This window comes from Pleurodeles waltl, chromosome 11, assembly GCF_031143425.1.
Source record: "Pleurodeles waltl isolate 20211129_DDA chromosome 11, aPleWal1.hap1.20221129, whole genome shotgun sequence".
In the NCBI taxonomy this organism is placed as follows: Eukaryota; Metazoa; Chordata; class Amphibia; order Caudata; family Salamandridae; genus Pleurodeles; species Pleurodeles waltl.
Genome location: NC_090450.1, coordinates 25,335,681 through 25,354,900, shown reverse-complemented (window position 1 = coordinate 25,354,900; position 19,220 = coordinate 25,335,681). Strand labels below are relative to the sequence as shown.

At 48.5% G+C, this 19,220-nt stretch overlaps 1 protein-coding gene across 2 annotated transcripts in view; it reads right to left on the bottom strand.

Annotated features, from left to right (window-relative positions):
- The window catches only part of DIS3L2 (DIS3 like 3'-5' exoribonuclease 2), a 714,887-nt gene that overhangs the window by 509,723 nt on the left and 185,944 nt on the right, over positions 1 to 19,220 (bottom strand). The gene's annotated exons all lie outside the window — the stretch shown is intronic.

Here is a 19,220-nt window from a genome sequence, read left to right as displayed (position 1 = left end):
CAAGTTCAAACTGTGTTTAGTCCACTGCTATCCAATCACATTTGTTCTGTTAATTTGTGCGCATTGAATAATTCAGATCCAAGTGTAATGTCTTTATGAACTACTGATATATTATACAAGAATGATTTGATTATGTGCTTCCCAACCACTGACACCCTTGCATGTTCATAAGAAGCACCCCTTAAAAAAATGGTATTTGTACACTTCCAGTTATTTCAGTGGCTCGAGATATTTTGGAAAATTGCCTTCACTTAGCTCAGAGCATAACTGCCCTGGCGGAAAGGTTTGCAGATGTGTGTATTCACAGCAGATGTGCCTTCTCGCGAGGCAAAGTTATATGTGGGATTTTGCATGTGCTGGAGTTATAAAGTGGGTGACACGGGGGGCCTTTTCTGAGCCAGGGCACGAGCAGCATTATCCCACGGATCCGGAGAGAATTTGCTCCTCTCGCGCTGGGGACTCAAAGTGATGCCCAAGACTTTAGTGCCGCACCTGCCAATGCTGTAAGGCTCGGGCCAGTGATCGCTGCTGAAAGGGCCCCCTGGGGGGGTTGTAGCAATGGAGTGACTCAGTCAGCATTCCTGGGCACCACGTAATGCTGCAGAAGAGGGGGTTCTGCTTCTGCTATTCTGGTGGGAAACTGAATCCAAAAACCTCACCTCTCACTGAGTGTAGTTCATCTGGTTCATTCTTTATTAAAAACGGTAAGTGCTTCGACACAACCTTCTCTGCAGCGGTCTGCAGGATGCAGTTAAAGGCTAGCGAACCAGCTGTAGTTATGTACCAAGACCAAAAAAACAGTATGACTTTATACACCTTGCCAATCATCTTTTGTAAGCGTACACCCCCCTGTTATTTTAGCCACTGCCCCTATATTTTACTCTCACCCAGGCTTTGGGATCGTTCCCCTTTACATATTCCTATTGAGAACAGTGCTAGGACCTTACAAGGTAGAGCAGTAATGATCGGTCAACCCAAGTCACACTTAAATAGCCACTGCATTATGACATCAGCCACCTTGGCAAGGTTTCAATTTAAGAAGTAAAGCTCTCCAAATGTTGGCTCAGCAGCTACTTCACAGCTGCGGCTCCTACAATGCATTCACTACACTCTTTATGAAGCAAGGTTGCCACGAGTTGCCGTCTCCCTCTCCAATACCAAGGGTAGGCCACAGAATGTACATTTACTCATATTTCCAAATACTAATCCACCACTAACCCTTTTTGGGTTCCGGAGTAACGCGCTACTCGCCGAAAAGCACTCTGCCGCCATGTGATGGGCAGTAAGCGATATATAAATACAATGAACCACAATGTGCAGTTAAATCATTCCATGGCTGGGACACCATAGGTGACCCTTCTGAGCTGAGGCTCTCCTGGAAAACTGGGAGCAAGACCATAAATGGGCCACTGTGTGCCACAACAGGAACAGTGGTCTAACTCCACCATACAATGCTTGAGCTTCACGCCCATCCCACGCCCTTGTGTAAGCAGACACTGTGTTGATGAGGGTGTCCACACTCTTGAGGGTCACTGACAAGTTCCATTCTTACTCCCACTAAGGCAACTGAGCCACCTTTGAAAGGACCATCAAAGCTGTACAGGTTTTATGCCTATACAATTATTTAAAGTTTTATTACACACCTACTACGTATCCTGAGTGGTACTCTTCTAATAAGCATGCACAGAAAATGGTTCACTCCGTGGCTGGAGCTTCTGGCCAAAGGGGTTCACCTTTATTAAACTGATAAGAAGCACTGCAACTATCTCTGGTCAATATTTTGTTTTGGATCGATATTGAAATGGAAAAAACAACAGCAGCTGTTCTTCGTAGTAATGCTTTTTTATTACAATCTTTATTCATGTTTTACTATAACAGACAAAAACAGAGCTCGTATCTATTACTGGTTACAACACTCTTATGTGCTGTAGTAAAGCTCATTGCAAGGCTACGGTGCTCGACGGAAATACTGGCCCACCTCTTGCGTAAATCTGGCAGACCAAAGTAGGGGTATTGTTTCTAAGAGTCGGATCATAATATTTGTGAATGACATTGAGATGAGACATTTAGGCGTGGTTGGGAGTTATTGAACAATTATTCTGAAATGAGAAGAAGTATGATCACATTTACACATATTTTTATCAATGTGATGAAGAGTGTTTTTTGGGATCAAACCTTAGGCCTGTATGTTTTATAGTATGATCTACATTGCATCAATAAATATTTAGAGTTCTGCCCTTTGAGGTCTGCTACGTCCGAGACTGTATGCATCAGAGGGACACAGTTCAACAACTTGAGTAGGTCATCCTTGACTCCAACTATTCTTTCTCTTGAGCTACAGGCGAAAGGTTTGAGGCACCTGCGTCGATCACCCTTCTGACTCCCTAGCTTTAGGTGCCAATACGCCAACACCCACGTAACTTCCCTGGCACATTCCTATCAGCCATACATACATAGAATGGTATGAAGTGAGGTTGCGCAGTAGGCGGTGATGCGGTTGGCCGTAAACGCCAGTTTCTCTTGAACGTGCAAGGCAGAGCTGGAGGAGAAGGGATAAGATGAAGTGAGGTATCATGGTGATCAGAGCAATCTTTGTTACTCCAGTTACAGCACTAACTAGAAGCCTTGGCCTCATAGCTTAGGTGTTGTACTTGGCACCAGAGATGTGATTTCCAAAATGGCTGTCAGTGTAAAAATTGTGGAGCAGAGAGTTTCCGGTTTATGTACCACGGAAGGATGCTTTCTTCCACTTCTGTTGCTTCTCGTGATCCCATTCCTCCACCTGCTGCTTTGACTAATGAAAACCATACACGTGAGAAATGATTCTAGATTCTTCTACTAAAGGCTGTAAGCGCCTGATATCATGGACCTGGCACTCCTCTCCTTGATGCCCGTCGGGGAGGAGGGTGGGGACCGGTGATTGCCACCTGGTTTTTATGATCTCAATTCAAATGGAGCATTAAAGCTTTCTTCAATAATCTTGTTGCTACAACAGTGCCTTCGCGACCACTTGCTGGTAAGTTTGACCAGATTTCCACTCCATCACCTGAGGAGCACCAAGGGTAAGGCTGACCTTTCTCCATCAGGCTATATGGGTAGAGGATGGGGTCTAGCACTAAGCTGGTTAACCACAGCAGGTAGTTTTTTTTTCACAATTCAACTCAAGGGCCAACGTAGCACAGCGAAGGCAACAGTAGTAGACTGCATTGCAGCTCCGCTCCACTGATCAGGGAGTGCACACAAAGCCGTAGTAGGGAGACCGCTGAGAACTCGCGATCTACCTCCTACAGGTAACACTGTTCGTAGACACCCTGTTATGCCAGCTGTAGCACCCTGATGCGTTTAGTCGGTGGATGAAGGTGCTGGAGTCCCTTGTGGTTTGAATGGTGGCTTACCCTTACTATAGGTAAATAAAGAACTATTTAGCTCAGAAGCCATAGTTCACACTGTTTCTAGGGCTGACGTGATACAACTATAGTGTCACTGGTCACCAAGGTCTTCAAAGTGTTTGTGAAACACCAGGGTCCGACAGCCTACAGAGAACACTTACGTTCTAACCCCGCAAAGAAACAGCAGTAGCTTGATGACCTAAGGCAGAAGTATTTGTTCAAAGATCCCACCCTATGAAAAGGTGCACACTTCTAAAACCACATTGGTCGCGTCTGGCTCCACCTTGGTTTTCAAGGAGAGGCCTGGTCTGATGGTCTTAGAGGTTTTTTTTTTTTTTTTATTGATGCCAAGCTTACCCTTTACCGTGCTCTGAGGAAGTAACTAAGTGGTCACTGAGTGTTCGCTTCGGAAAAATCCATTCAGCTCTCTGAAGTTCAGCACTTCTACAAATTATTAACTATTACGGCGATTAGTGACATCATTTGCAGGTCACACCAGGCGCTGGCAGGCCACCGCACACCTAGCTACCTGCAGGACGGGCTGGTCAGCTTCAGGCAGGCTCTGACCATTCAGCCATCCTCTGACTGGCCGGGCTAGGCTTACTTGGCGCGAGTGGGGATGCCATCCCATGGGTTATAATCCCAGGTGGGCAACCCAGGGGACTTCAGCGGCACAGAGTGGAGGTATACAGGTGAACACCCAACAGGGCTTCTAGAGGAGGTGAAAAAGTGGCAAACCTGTAAGAATCAGCGACACTACTGTAGACTCAGGGCTCGCACACACCCACAGGTTCGAAGGAAAAATAGCATTTATTACCGACTCAGGATAAAGTTCACAGTTTTCCATGCTCTGTTCAATTCGCCACACAAGATATAACAGACTTCATAACAAGGGTATAAATGGCTTTATCTAAGGCTGCTCTGCAGGTCTATTGTACCAGTTTCCTACAACAATCCTTCCACAACCGGGAATAAAAGCAGGGGGGCTTCAAGCTGGTGTGCCGGCACCTCCCCCACACACTCTACACGGGTGGGCGTGGGGGGGGGGAGGGGTTGTGCAAAAGATCCCATGGGGGCGCCAGATTCTGGCCAAAAGAAACATTATGCTGATAACAATGCTTTGCCTTAAGATGTAAATATTAGCAGCAGGAAAGCGCTCTATAGTGGGCCACAACTAACTTGTTTTCTTATTTACAGCTGGGAATATGTGTCAAAAGGGAAGGGACTTCAATTCTGTTCAAAACTCCCGCCCCTAATAATCACACTGTGTATACTTTACACATTAGTAAAGTCTACCCGACGGGAACGGTATGAATGAATGAATGCATACATGTATTGTGCAGTTAATTAAAACCCTAGTGTTACATTTGAAGAGAAAAAAAAAGGAATAAAAAAATGTTATAGTAAAACTGGTGAGCCCTTATGCTTCTAAATATGGTTAAAATAACTTTCAAAGTTGTTTAGGCCATCGTGGTTCCCCCAGGGTGGTATGAACGTGATGGGTACATGCCAAGCTCAGTTTGGCAGAGCGTATTATAATGGGGCAGCTTTGCAGGTTTGACATCATGTATTTGATTATATTTTTAAAAAGTAACAGACCTTAACTGCAATGTTTATATAAGAGTACACATATTTATACATTTCCAATTTAATAGAATAATTGTGAAAAATGTGTGCTTTGCAGGGGGGTGGCTTTAAAATGTTTAAAGACCACTTCCCTAAAGATCGGCAGGCAGGTCTACGAGCATTCATGGCAACAAGGCACATGTGATCAATTCACCTATCCTGTGCGGTCCACATGAACATGTCTCCACTCTCGCAACAGGAGTGGAAGGTAGGGCATTCCTTCCTGCGTTACCCAAAAGGATGGCCGTGGGATTACCTCACTGGGCAGATTTGTGCACTCGACTCACACTTGTCCCTCTCCCAAAGTCCCCTCGAAGACTGGAAGAGGGCCTCCGCTGCAATCAGAGCCCCTTGATGGCCCCTGGAAAAGGTCTTGAACCTAATTGTGCAACAGGGTTTTCGGGTACCTGGTACATAAGGGTGGTTCTGGTTACCACAGCACCAGGGGTGGCCCCTACACAAGAGCAGAGGGAGTGTCACCCCACTAAAAAAAAAATGCCCCCAGAACTGAAAAATAAAATAATAATAAAGTTTATTTATTACCATTTGATTTTTTTCACCACCCATCCTGAACCGAGTGTCAGGACGGGGCGGGACAATTGCTGAGTGTCAGCAGCAGGGAGCTGTGCTATTTAGTTTAAAGTGCGCATGTCCCTTTGGCCAGCTGTATTATGATGGCCAGCCTGACGTGCACTCACTTCTCTAACCTAGATGGCTTAAGACAGCTGGGTTGGAGAAAGCACAGGCCTCCAGTGTCGATCCATCCAATCCTAACACTGCTTTCATGCTGGTGAGCAGCATGAAAGCAGCACCAGGATTTGTTTGTTAGGTACTGCGTGCGTTGGAGCTTCCAGGAGAGAGAAGAACTCCGTGAGGAGGACACTGTCCGGTAAGTGCATTAAAAAAAAATTATAATTATTGTATGCTCCCCCACTCCCTGCAGGAGCCCCGCCGTAAATATAAGCCCGCCACCAATGTACAGCTTAGCTGCCTAGTTTCCCAGGTCCATGCGTGATGTGCTGCTCCAGTCCAGGTTTTTACCCATTGAATTCTGGGACTTGTAGTTCTCTCTTACAATGGAATAAATAAAACTACAAGTCCCAACCTGGACTGGAGCAGCGCATCAGGCATGGACCTAGGAAACTTGGCGAGAAATCCCTGATTGGATGAGCGTAGCTCATGCAGGGAAAGCTACTATAGAGAGTATCTAAATAACGAGCTACTACAATCTACCTGTAGGAAGAATAATCCTCAGGTATAATATCACTATAGATAATGATAATCGGAGTGTTGTATGTCGAGGACAAACAAGGGCATGAGGAAGACAGTACAGCCGTATATAGAATACAAAATGAACATATTCTATCCATACAAAATAGTTTTATTTAATGGATTTACACAATGTCGAAACACATGAAAGTCAATTACAAAAAAGAACAATCAACAATATACCCAAGTCAGACATACCGCAATCACACTGGGCTAAAAATGGCCTAAAGAATGAAACAGACAAAATTACAAAAACAAGGGACTCAAATGGTCCTGATATGACAAGGGTGGTGCTATCAATGAAAAAGAGGGAAGAAATACAAATCTGACAGGGTTAAGATAACAGTCTATACTCTGATACTAACTGGATCCATAATAGAAAAAAAGACGCATAATACTGATGGAGTTATGCGATCAATAAAATACAGTAGGAACAGAGAGCCTACGCGCGTTCCTCTATTATTGAGGTCACCTTCATCAGGGCGGTTCCAAATATTACAATTTAATGTTAGTATAGTCCTTGCAGCCGAACGTCCTGGTCATCACTTGTGTCCAATTCTGGATATATATGGAACATACAGTGTGAACATTTCATCTGGTGCTCCGATTACGTCAGCGGGGCGGCCCCCTTAAAATAATGAGCTCAAAACACGAACAGCGAGTGTAAATGCACTTTGTGGGAGGAAACAGAAGTTGGGTGTGGAGCTACTACAAGGCATGAGTCCTAAGAAAAGTAGTGGCAAACTAATTAGCGTGTCATTCACAATGACGTCACGGAAAGTGACGGCACAATAAGAAATACTGCTCATGTAAAATGGGAGGAGTCTATTCGACAAAAAACATGTACACACAAAAATTAGTCACAAATGGGGAAAAGAACATTTTTGGCTTGCTTTACTTTTTATAAGTCGAAAATATATTCCCCGCCGAACCTCAGAAAAGGCCCTATTTTTAAGCAGAGACGTGGAACGTGCTACTGCATCAATAAACTGCATTCGGAGAGTAAACAGAATCCCTGAGGTGTTATTTTCGTGAGCAGTAAGGCTCCCTATCAATGCTTGTTTGTTTTCTCCTGGCGTTTTTCTATCCAGGTTCAAGGGGCACACCTGCCTCACATTTGTAGTTCATTAAGCGATAAAAAAGGTTAATGGTGTGCGGTTCCTCTCAGATAAGAGAATCAAACACACTCTCCTAATGGGCTTCTCTCACAAAGAACGAGGCTGCCAGCTATGTGTGTGTACATTGTGTGCGCGCGTGGGGGAGGGGGGATGTACACATAACAGTACTTGCAAATGCAAGTGGATCTACTGCTGGGGCACAAAGATGATACTTTCAAGCCTCCTTCAACCTAGCCCACTCTATAAAAAGAGTGACTTGTGACCCGGGCTGCTGTGAGGGTCTTGTAGGATAAAGGTTTTCAGTTCCAAGCTCCTATATCTTGGGCAGTGCTAAATTAGTTAACTCCCTCTTCTGCCCACCCCAATCCCAGATTTGTCTAGTTTTCGGTTCTAGACTGTTTTTCTAACAAAAAAAACAAAAAAAAGCTTTTCGACAAATGTACGTTGAAATTGCTGAAATATTACTTTGAAAAGTGTTGTAGATACAAATATTTTCTATTTTTCCACTGCAGTGTGATGACAGAAACGACTGCTAAGTTACTGTCCTGAGAAAATGATTTGGAGATCATAGCCAAAATTGAAATCAATTTGAATTGGAGTTCTTATGTTAACATGTCTTTATTCTGTGCACCACAACCTTCTGAAATGGTCGTATTCCAAAGGTATGTTTGGCCTACCAATTTGCTATAAGCAGAGATGGAGACTGCAACATGCCAACTGGTTAAGTGACTACAACCAGCCGAGTTTGCCCCAGTCCAGTCCAGTCTTATTGCAGGTTACCTGCAGAAACATCTCCTGCAACCTAAAAATGCACAAGCCCTCGCCACATGGAGATGTCCCTTCCTGCCTCCCACGTAACCCACTTAAAAACTGCCACACGTGCCCTAGGATATAACCAAACCGTCCTGTAAGCTGGGACTGGTCTGTCAACCCTAAGACAGAACTAGCAAACCAACTCCCCCACCAAGCCTAGAACCAGTCAAGTCCCTGACTTACCCAGGCTGCAATCAGCAGCCAAGCAGCCAAGCCTTCCTCAAGGCAACAACCAACCACCAATCCTCCCCAAAACTATAACTGGACAAGCTGTTCCCAAAAACTGTAACTAGACAAACCTTCCCCTACAGCTTTAACACAAGGCTTGCTGATGCTAAAACCAAGCATACCTTTCCCAAAACTACAACTCCCCGAGCATCCCCCAAAGCTATATGGGTGGCCAAGAATCCTGAGAGTAATAACGCCAACAAGCCTTTCCCAAGGCAATACCTGGACAAGACTTTCCAAAGTTATAATGAGCCAGGCCCTCCTCAAAGTTACAACCATCCAAGAATTCTGCTAATCTGTAACCAGTCAAGCCTTGTGCCAAACCCAGAATCAGCCAAGAATTCTCAAGGCTATAACCAACCACCGTGCCTTCCCAAAGAAGACTTTACCAACACCATAACTGGAGGAGCCTACGCCTCAACCACAACTCTTCCCAAAGCTAGAAGCAGCCGTGCACAAAGCAGTACCAACCTCGAAGCCTTCCCTGGGATATAATAAGCTGTGCATTCCCCAACGTTAGAACTGTCCAAGCCTTTGCAGTGCTGACCGACCAGATGTCCCTCTAACCAGCCAAGCCCTGACACAGTCTTCAACAGATCTACAACCAACCCCTTCCCAAAACTGTGGTCAGCGAAGCCTGTCCAAAAGCTGCAACGCCAGCCCCTTCCCAGGCTAAATAACGAAGGGTTTGAAAAATGCACCACAAACTTTTTTTTCAGCTTTGAATGGAGCGGAGAGAAGCATCCAAGCCCCAACCTTGCAAGTCACGTGATTCATTCATAATCCGCCTGTGACACCCAATGTGCTCGGAAGTGGCACGATAAATATGACGTCACATCCGACCACTCAGAATGCGCCTCCGATGCCAGGGCATGATAAACACGAAGTCACATTTAATGCATTCAGAGCGCGCCTGTGACGTCCAATGTGCATAGAACGGGGACGACATTGTGTTCATTAGATGGGTCCTTCATTCACACATCAATGGAAACCGTGGAGGCAACAACTTACAAAGCCACTGCTAGATAAAGGCCTAAAAATAACAATACGGGGGGAAAACGCTGCATCCCGACCCGGAGAGGATGAGAGTGATGGAGGCACGTGCGTCTCTCCGGAGCATCGAAGTGCGCGGGACTCCGGTGGCCGACAAGGAGGAGGCGAGGGAGAAGGGGGTGTTGTGTATTCTAAGAAACAAACACAAAACATCTGTTTCACGGGGGTTATTACGCATGCACGCCCCCTTCGAGGAATTAAACGATTCGCAGAGGACGAGGGCATTTTACAAGATAGCGTGCCAGCTCCTAGCGCCGACACAAAGGGCTCTCGCCTCGGTGTGCCCCGCGTCTCACGCAGCGTCCTCTCCCACCCACCACTGAGATCCAGTGCATGCGACACCCATGCACCCCACTGCTCGAAGTCACCCACGCCACCCTGCAGCGCCCTATGGGGCCAATGCCATATCTCCCAGTGCCCTACAAATGCCATCTCTCCCAGTGCCCCCCGCCACCCATGCTACGCCCCCTCGGGCACCGCATCGCTCATGTCACCCTCATAGTGCCCAATGCCACCTCTCTGCCCATGGTCACCCATGCCATTGCTCCCAGTGCCCACCATCACCCATGCCACTCTGCCCAATGCACTAAGTCGCTATGACATCCTTTCCTGTACCCTGTGTTGGCTACAACAGTGCCATCTCTCTTACATCCACCCATTCCACAACTCCCAGTGACCTACATGGCCAGGCCACCCTCTACAGGCCGTTGCCTCCCATGCCCCCTCTCCTAGTGGCCCATGCAACCACTCGAGGCACCCTACATCACCCACACCAGCTCTCATAGTGCCCTACATTTTCCATACCAAAGTCAACCTTCCCAGTGCCACGCGTTGCCCATGCCCCTCACCAGACCCCTGTGTCAATCAGGCCAAGACTGCCGGAGCTATGCTTCCCGTACCAGAGCCATGCCACCCGTGCCAGCCCACTCCCCCCAGTGCTGCGCCGCCCAGAGAACTCCCCCTATGCCACCCTACCAGTGTCCTACGCTGCCCATACCAGTGCCACACCGCTCAGTGCCTTGCGTCGCCAATGCCACATCTGCTGGTGTCCCGAATCACACACCACCCCTCGCAGTAACCTGCGTCTCAAACCCCACTTCTACCAATGACCCGCATTGCACATGCCAGTGCTCTGCGCTGCCCACATCACCACTCAGTGTCTTGCACTGCCCATGTCGTCACTGCCAGTCCTTTATGTCACCCATGCCACCCCTCTGTTTCCTAGATCGCCCCTAGTCCACCCCCTTCTAGTGCCTGCCACCCCCCACAGCAGTGCCAGCCTTCCCAGAGCCCTGCGCCACCAGTCCACCCCTTCCAGTGCCTGGGCCCCCCACAGCAGGGCCAGCCTTCCCAGAGCCCTGCGCCCCCAGTCCACCCCTTCCAGTGCCTGCCTCCCCCCACAGCAGTGCCAGCCTTCCCAGAGCCCTGCACCCCCAGTCCACCCCTTCCAGTGCCTGCCTCCCCCCACAGCATTGCCAGCCTTCCCAGAGCCCTGCGCCACCAGTCCACCACATGCCAGTGCTCTGCGCTGCCCACATCACCACTCAGTGTCTTGCACTGCCCATGTCGTCACTGCCAGTCCTTTATGTCACCCATGCCACCCCTCTGTTTCCTAGATCGCCCCTAGTCCACCCCCTTCTAGTGCCTGCCACCCACCCACAGCAGTGCCAGTCTTCCCAGAGCCCTGCGACCCCAGTCCACCCCCTTCCAGTGCCTGCCCCCACCCCAGAGCAGTGCCAGCCTTCCAGGGGCCCTGCGCCCCAGTCCACCCCTTCCAGTGCCTGGCCCCCCCACAGCAGTGCCAACCTTCCCAGAGCCCTGCGCCCCCAGTCCACCCCTTCTAGTGCCTGCCCCCCCACACAGCAGTGCCAGCCTTCCTAGAGCCCTGCACCCCCAGTCCACCCCTTCCAGTGCCTGCCTCCCCCCACAGCAGTGCCAGCCTTCCTAGAGCCCTGCACCCCCAGTCCACCCCTTCCAGTGCCTGCCTCCCCCCACAGCATTGCCAGCCTTCCCAGTGCCCTGCGTCCCCAGTCCACCCCTTCCAGTGCCTGCCTCCCCCCACAGCAGTGCCAGCCTTCCCAGAGCCCTGCGCCACCAGTCCACCCCTTCCAGTGCCTGGCCCCCCCACAGCAGTGTCAACCTTCCCAGAGCCCTGCGCCCCCAGTCCACCCCTTCTAGTGCCTGCCCCCCCCCCACACAGCAGTGCCAGCCTTCCTAGAGCCCTGCACCCCCAGTCCACCCCTTCCAGTGCCTGCCTCCCCACACAGCAGTGCCAGCCTTCCTAGAGCCCTGCACCCCCAGTCCACCCCTTCCAGTGCCTGCCTCCCCCCACAGCATTGCCAGCCTTCCCAGAGCCCTGCGCCACCAGTCCACCCCTTCCAGTGCCTGCCTCCCCCCACAGCAGTGCCAGCCTTCCCAGAGCCCTGCGCCACCAGTCCACCCCTTCCAGTGCCTGGGCCCCCCACAGCAGGGCCAGCCTTCCCAGAGCCCTGCGCCCCCAGTCCACCCCTTCCAGTGCCTGCCTCCCCCCACAGCAGTGCCAGCCTTCCCAGAGCCCTGCACCCCCAGTCCACCCCTTCCAGTGCCTGCCTCCCCCCACAGCATTGCCAGCCTTCCCAGAGCCCTGCGCCACCAGTCCACCCCTTCCAGTGCCTGGGCCCCCCACAGCAGGGCCAGCCTTCCCAGAGCCCTGCGCCACCAGTCCACCCCTTCCAGTGCCTGCCTCCCCCCACAGCAGTGCCAGCCTTCCCAGAGCCCTGCGCCACCAGTCCACCCCTTCCAGTGCCTGGGCCCCCCCACAGCAGGGCCAGCCTTCCCAGAGCCCTGCGTCCCCAGTCCACCCCTTCCAGTGCCTGCCTCCCCCCACAGCAGGGCCAGCCTTCCCAGTGCCCTGCGTCCCCAGTCCACCCCTTCCAGTGCCTGGGCCCCCCACAGCAGGGCCAGCCTTCCCAGAGCCCTGCGCCCCCAGTCCACCCCTTCCAGTGCCTGCCTCCCCCCACAGCAGTGCCAGCCTTCCCAGAGCCCTGCGCCACCAGTCCACCCCTTCCAGTGCCTGCCTCCCCCCACAGCAGTGCCAGCCTTCCCAGAGCCCTGCGCCACCAGTCCACCCCTTCCAGTGCCTGCCTCCCCCCACAGCAGTGCCAGCCTTCCCAGAGCCCTGCGCCCCCAGTCCACCCCTTCCAGTGCCTGGGCCCCCCACAGCAGGGCCAGCCTTCCCAGTGTACGTGCCACCGGCAGTGAGAGGGGACAGCGGCCCCTGTTTTGAAGCTGGCACTCCACAGACAGTGGCAGACAGTATATGGTCTGGTTGCCAGCACGGTGCCCGGGGACTAATTAAGGATGCCAGCGGGGACGAGTGGCCGCCTTTGTTCCATCCCCTCTTCCTGGAAAGAAGCCGCTCTTTCCTCTGCCTTTAATGTCCACTAATTACTGGAGGCCTGATGTGCAGGAGAGGCGGATGCTGCAGCGCGCGCCCAGACACGGGGACCCCGGCGGCCCCTTCCTGGGGGGCGCTGCCCTCGCCGAGGGCCTGCGCCCGAGGATGGACGGCGACGCCGTGAGGGCAGCCGAGGGCCGTGCGGACGTGTGGGATACGGGGGTGTAACGCACGCCCCCCGCCCCCCACCAGGGGCCTGGCATCCAGTGCGGGTCCTCAGTGAGCCAAGAGCGCTTCGAGGACTCACACGGCCTCAAAACACCAGGGCAGACCTTGATCAGTAAAGTGTGTGTTTTTTGGGTTACACTGGCATGCATTACATGACCAGGAGGGCACATGGGGTCGCTTAAGGGGTAGGAGAGGGGAAGGGAAGCGTGGATTGTTAATAGTACCATGTGATGGAAAACACAATATTTTGTGAAATACTAGCATTCTTCACGACCCGGCGCTACGATTCGGAAAAAAATGACTCCAGGAACCGATAGATTGCGGGTCAATCAGTAATTTTGGGGGGCAGCAGCCATGAAAAGCGACGACTGACTCTTAACCTACACATTATTTTTTTAAACTTTGCCTTATAGTAACTGACACCAAGGGCAAACATGCCAATACATCTCTTCTGCATTACTTAACTGGTCAGGACAGGCTGCATTTTAAAATAGCTCACCAGGTTAAGGCACGTGCTGCGGGATGTCGGTCTTCCCAGCAATTTTCAACGGATATTAATATCAGTAAGATAACTCTCCTGGTGAATGCACTTCCTGAAAAGACCTGTTATTTGTCTAGTCACAATTTCGACTCATCATGAAGTATCATGCAGGGTCAATGTGCCTGTTGCAAAGGTCAACATGTAACAGTATCACAGATTTCTACTGCATGGAGACAGCTCAGTGGGTTACTGCTTTCGTCACAGACATTCTGTTACTTGCAGTTCATAATTTACAATTCTAATATAGCACTGTGCGCCTTGAGGCCCTCACGGGCGAGTAGTGCGTTTTACAAATTCCTGATTGATTGATTGATTTACTTACTGGATTCAAAGATTTGTATGCAAACAGAACCTTAGCAATTTTTTTTTTATCAGTCTTTCAAAATTCTAAGATTGTTCAAAAGGATTCCTTTGGGTTCTGATAAAGACTTATTAGTACAGAAAACGTACGTCTTAAATCCCGCCTCTGTGTTTCTCTAGACCAAGCACTCTTACCATATAATGCCTACCAGTGTGGGTGATATGTGAATCTTACATCATGCAACACCCACACTCTTGCTGAAAACTTTGCTGTGCATTGATTTACACACTTGCTTGATTCTTTGTTTCTGTATAATGTGTGTCTTGATGTAAAGCGCTTTGACACCCTACGTGGGGATGATGAGAACTATAAAAGATATGAAATAAAAAAAAATACTAAGTACTATTTAAATAATTATTAGTAAGATTACTGCTAAACAGATACGTTTGTCATTTTCACCCCTGCATGTAAATCTCTCACGTACAGGGGTTCAAAGCGCTCTGACACATCTGGGTAATGTTCGCACTATATAAAAACGCATTAAAAAATAAAAAACACACACCCAGGGGTTGAACAAAGTCAAAAACCTGTCTCCAAATCATAGTTTCTCTTAAGCACTTCAGAAGTGACAGTCAGTGCAGCTGTTTTCTTCCATTGCATTGGCATGACAGAGTTCGCCTCCAGATAGCTCAGACATACAACTTCACAAGAAGTGTGATGCTCTCACTTCTGAGGTTTATATGTACGTCCTCATTTTAGTGAGACCTTGAAAAGGAACATGAGGACCTTTGAAGAGTTGTCAATCTAGATGTGGCGCCATGTTTGGTGTTGATCCAGGTCTTGATTATAATTAAGATTACGAAATTAGTTCTGGGCACCAAGGACGCAATACCCTAGTCTGGGCTTTTCATATAAAAAAACACTGCTTTCTGGTGTGTTAGTTCAATTGGATCTAAAGGACCAAACAAGTACTACAACTACCACAATGCCTCAGGTTGTTAAATGAACACCAAGAGTTGGCCCACAGCCTCCTTGAGGACACGGAATCAGCTGCCAACCTTATTTCTCGTACATAGTCTTTGACATCCACATGCCTACATGAAGCTACAAGATAGCACGTCTCCGCCCCTCACACAACACACTAGCCTTTACATGTACAACACACCCCAAACATGCACACTCCAACTAAAGATGCAAGCTGAGGCAGAGATTCCTTCGGACAAGGCGACAGCACAACCAAGGCTAGGACGACCTGCCCACACTCGGGATAACTGCGGACGCATTTCCAGCGCTGGACTTTAGTGTGACAGACACATGCATTCTGGGTTCTGTAGTGTTATTTTGTTCCACTGGACTAATTAGACTAACACCTGAAATCAATGATTTGTGGGTGAAAACTTTAGGGTTGGAGACAGTGTCTGTAATGATCTGGAGTCAAGAGATCACCCTAACCAGGATGGTAGCAGAATCAAGTGAAATTTCAATGACAAAGGTGAAGCCTCTTCGCACTGTGGACTGTCGCAGGCGTTGCCACGTGGCTGTCTGTGAGGTTGCATGACCAGCTAGCCCTGGAAACACCTGGAACAAAGGGTGAATTTAAATCTTACCACCTTCTAAAGAGCTGCAATCAGCACCTCACAAGCATGTTGGTACCATACCTCTGACTACTGGAGTTTAGATGAGATATTTAGGCTCAGCATCATCAACTGAAAGGGAGAGGAATTACAGTAACCCTGCTTGAGGTTCCTGAACCACTGGATTAATCGGCTGTAACTAGCACTATATATATATATATATATATATATATATATATATATATATATATATATATATATATATATATATATATATATATATATATATATATATATCTGGACGGCCTTCAAATCTTACTTGGGCACAGACAACCAACCCATGTAACATTAACTACCATGGTTTATGCGTGGTCAACCAAAGACTACCAGGACTATGACCTGCATATCACTCACTGTGCCAGCTGGCGCCTGAAACTCTCTTAGCTTACTAATCGTACATGAATGCACCGACTAATGGACTTTTAAATGCATAATAAAATAGAACGTCAGGTATTCCTACAAATAAAAGGTGAAATTTAATGGCATACTATTGAGGAAGATAAGGGACTTCACAATATCTTCATTCGGCAACGTGTCAATGAGTTAACAAGTCATAAAAGAGAGACTAGCAACAGAGCTTTAGGTGAGGATTTTTGACCACAGCGTACCAGCCAAAGCCCGTTTGATTTCCTAGTTCACCGTATAAAATATGTACACCCTCCTGACATCTCCCTCAGGAGGTTACAGTGCCAGGAGGCTTTTATGAAACTTGGGGATTTCCTGCGGTCCAACCTCGCAAACAAAATGAGGATGTGTAAATCAGATTGTTGGTGCAGAAAATAAGCTAGGCAAGTGTATCCACAGAACTTGCAGGTCACCACAGCTACTTGCTGAACATATGTCGGTCCACAGGGTCCATAGATTTAAAATGGCATCTGGTGAGAATGGACAGAAAACTAGCAGTGCTAGCCAAGAAGGGCTTCTTTCAAATCACTGTGGCATCTTTCCAAAGTGGCCATGCCACCGGTTCCGTATAAAGGCAGAGAAAAGGCAACATTATTCACTGAAAGGCCACACGGCAGAGAAGAAAACTGCCAGTTTAATTTTAATGGAGCCAATCAGTGGCCCTGAGTGGACATGAAAGAGCAGAAGATCCTCCTGGGCAGCGTCTCTACCAGCCTTTAGATGTCTGCTGCACGCATGTACACTTTCCATCTCTGCAGGAACAAGGCTGCCCAGCTGAGCGATGTTGACCAGCATGGTGGAGGTTCCATGTTAGAGGCAGGATGCCTCAAAACCACTGAAGAATTATCTGGCGCAGTCACAAAGAGTCCGCAAGATCTCAACTGTGTCCAAAGTCACAACCTTTGAACCCGGGCAGAGGCAGAGCTTTCAGCGGAGCTTCTGGAGAGACTGACAAGTAAGGAGTCCTAGGCATGGGTGGCCCATGCCAACATGCGGCCTCCACGCCCTCTGTTATTGGTAGCCTCCATACCTGCTTAGAAGATTCACCCAACTTTTCCTGACCTGCAGTGAGTGGCACTATAAGAAACATCCGTACTTCGAGCTGCAGCTCAACAGACTCTGAGCAGAGAAGAAGTATCATCTCCATCTTACACGTTTATATAAAATGTTACAGAGTTGATGTTCACCAAGACAAACAGGCAAGTCATGAAACAAAACGTGTTTAGTGTCCTCCATGATAATCTCAGCAGGAGTGGTAATGGTGCGGTGTCCGTCTGCTAACAGTCCAAAGGCCCCACCATCGACGCAAATCGAGGTGGCATTCCTTCCCAGATCAAAGAGATCCATGGCCACCACTGCCTGGAGCGTTGAGGGGATAGAGACGTAAGGGTCTACTCACGCCAAATTCTTATTGAACCACAGATACATTTGCGACTCAAGAACAGTCTACGACTTCGACCACTCGGTAAGGAGAGTGACCATCTCAGTAAAGTGCATAACCATTATGTAAAAGGGAATGAGAGAATGTATTCTGAAGCTATCACCCATTGGTAGTACCCACAGGACTGACCATCAGTGCACAGATGCCTATAATGCCTATACTGGACAAGAGAATGTCCAGTCTCGCTAATATAGCCGCATGTGCTTGCGAATACTGAGGGCTGTGATAAAGTCAAGGGGAAAAACAAATCTTTTTTGTGAAATAAACGGCATAGATTGACTACCCTTTTCAGACCAAAGTATAGGAAATAAAAAGCCCTATCCAACACGGTTTTCTAGAGCCATATCCTTAATATTCAAACATCCACTTACATAGGAAGCATATATCCAATTCCCAAAAAGTTAACTTACCAAAAAGTCCACCACTGAGTTGGCGGATGTAACTCCACAAACTAATGAATACAGGGGCAAGTAAAATTCAGAGATGGGGAACCCATCTAGGATGGTATCGTTTGCATGAATTACTCTACATGTAAAAAAAAAAAAAAAAAAATGGAACAGAGGCCACATCTTTTCTACTTCATAGTATTTGCTCTAGAATCTTTTCCACTAGTCGTACATATGTTTCTTAATTGACTGCAAAGTGAAGACGTCTATTATAAATGCAGGAGGACTAAATGCTCCATGGCTCTTAAGCAGCCACATTCACCGGCTGGTCGAAAGGGGTAAAACAGTCAATAAGCATGATTGAGGGCGTGGTAGTGGAAATGGTGAGAACTGCTAGGGCATACAGCGGCTCCGCTCATCAATGTCTGTGCATGGAGCAGTGAGGATCCTTCGCACAGGATTAGTGTGACAATCAACAAACACTAGGGTGGTTGACCTGTTCAGGTGGAGCTCTTTAAGACATGGTGGCAGACCTGGTAAGGCTTTCCTTTCCACTTACCTTAGCAATGATGATCTGCAGCTTTTCGGATCACCTTTGCCTCTCTTCCAACATGGAAGGCAAGAAGCAGGTGAGTAAAATCAATCTTGTCCGGGGCTTGCTAGTTAGAATCAGTCAATATGTTGCAAGCAAAATCTCAGCCATGTATTGATACCTTGAAAAAGTCAGAGTGAGTTCTTTTTGCTTGGATGTCATCCAGACAAGTAGCCTTGGGCCATTCTTTTCCAAAATTCCCTGACAGAAGGCACTCTGCCAGGAACAAGTGCTTTGCTGCAAGAGAGATGCAGTCTGGTGTCAGATATTTCAAGACGTGCCTCTTTAGAGGTCCAGTGTTTCTATCCAGTGTAACTGAGAAGCTGTCAGGTCTTCCTACAAAGTTATTTCAGATGAAACAAAGCGACAGCAGAAGCTCTAGTTGGGCTTTATCACAACTCAGAAGTATTTTGTGTCACCAAGCGCTTAGTGGCCACTGGAGTGACTGTCTAGCAGAGGAAAAGCAAATGAAACCCTGCCCCCGCTGGCAGTGGTGCCCAAATAAAATATACCACTGCAGACAGAACCTCAGTGCCTTCAAAGCAAGGGCTCTTAAGAGACCTCTGACTCACTCAAACACTCCAATGCTGGACAGGGACCGAGGTGTGCCCTTTCCTTCATGCAGCGATCGTGACCAAACTCGGCAGTCTACCCTCATTCATCAAGAGCAATCCGTGACTCTCAAGCTCTCAGCCCCAGAAGACCACTTCTCAAAGTTACACCAAGAGAAGACCACTTCTCAAAGTTACACCAAGAGAAGACCACTTCTCAAAGTTACACCAAGAGAAGACCACTTCTCAAAGTTACACCAAGAGAAGAC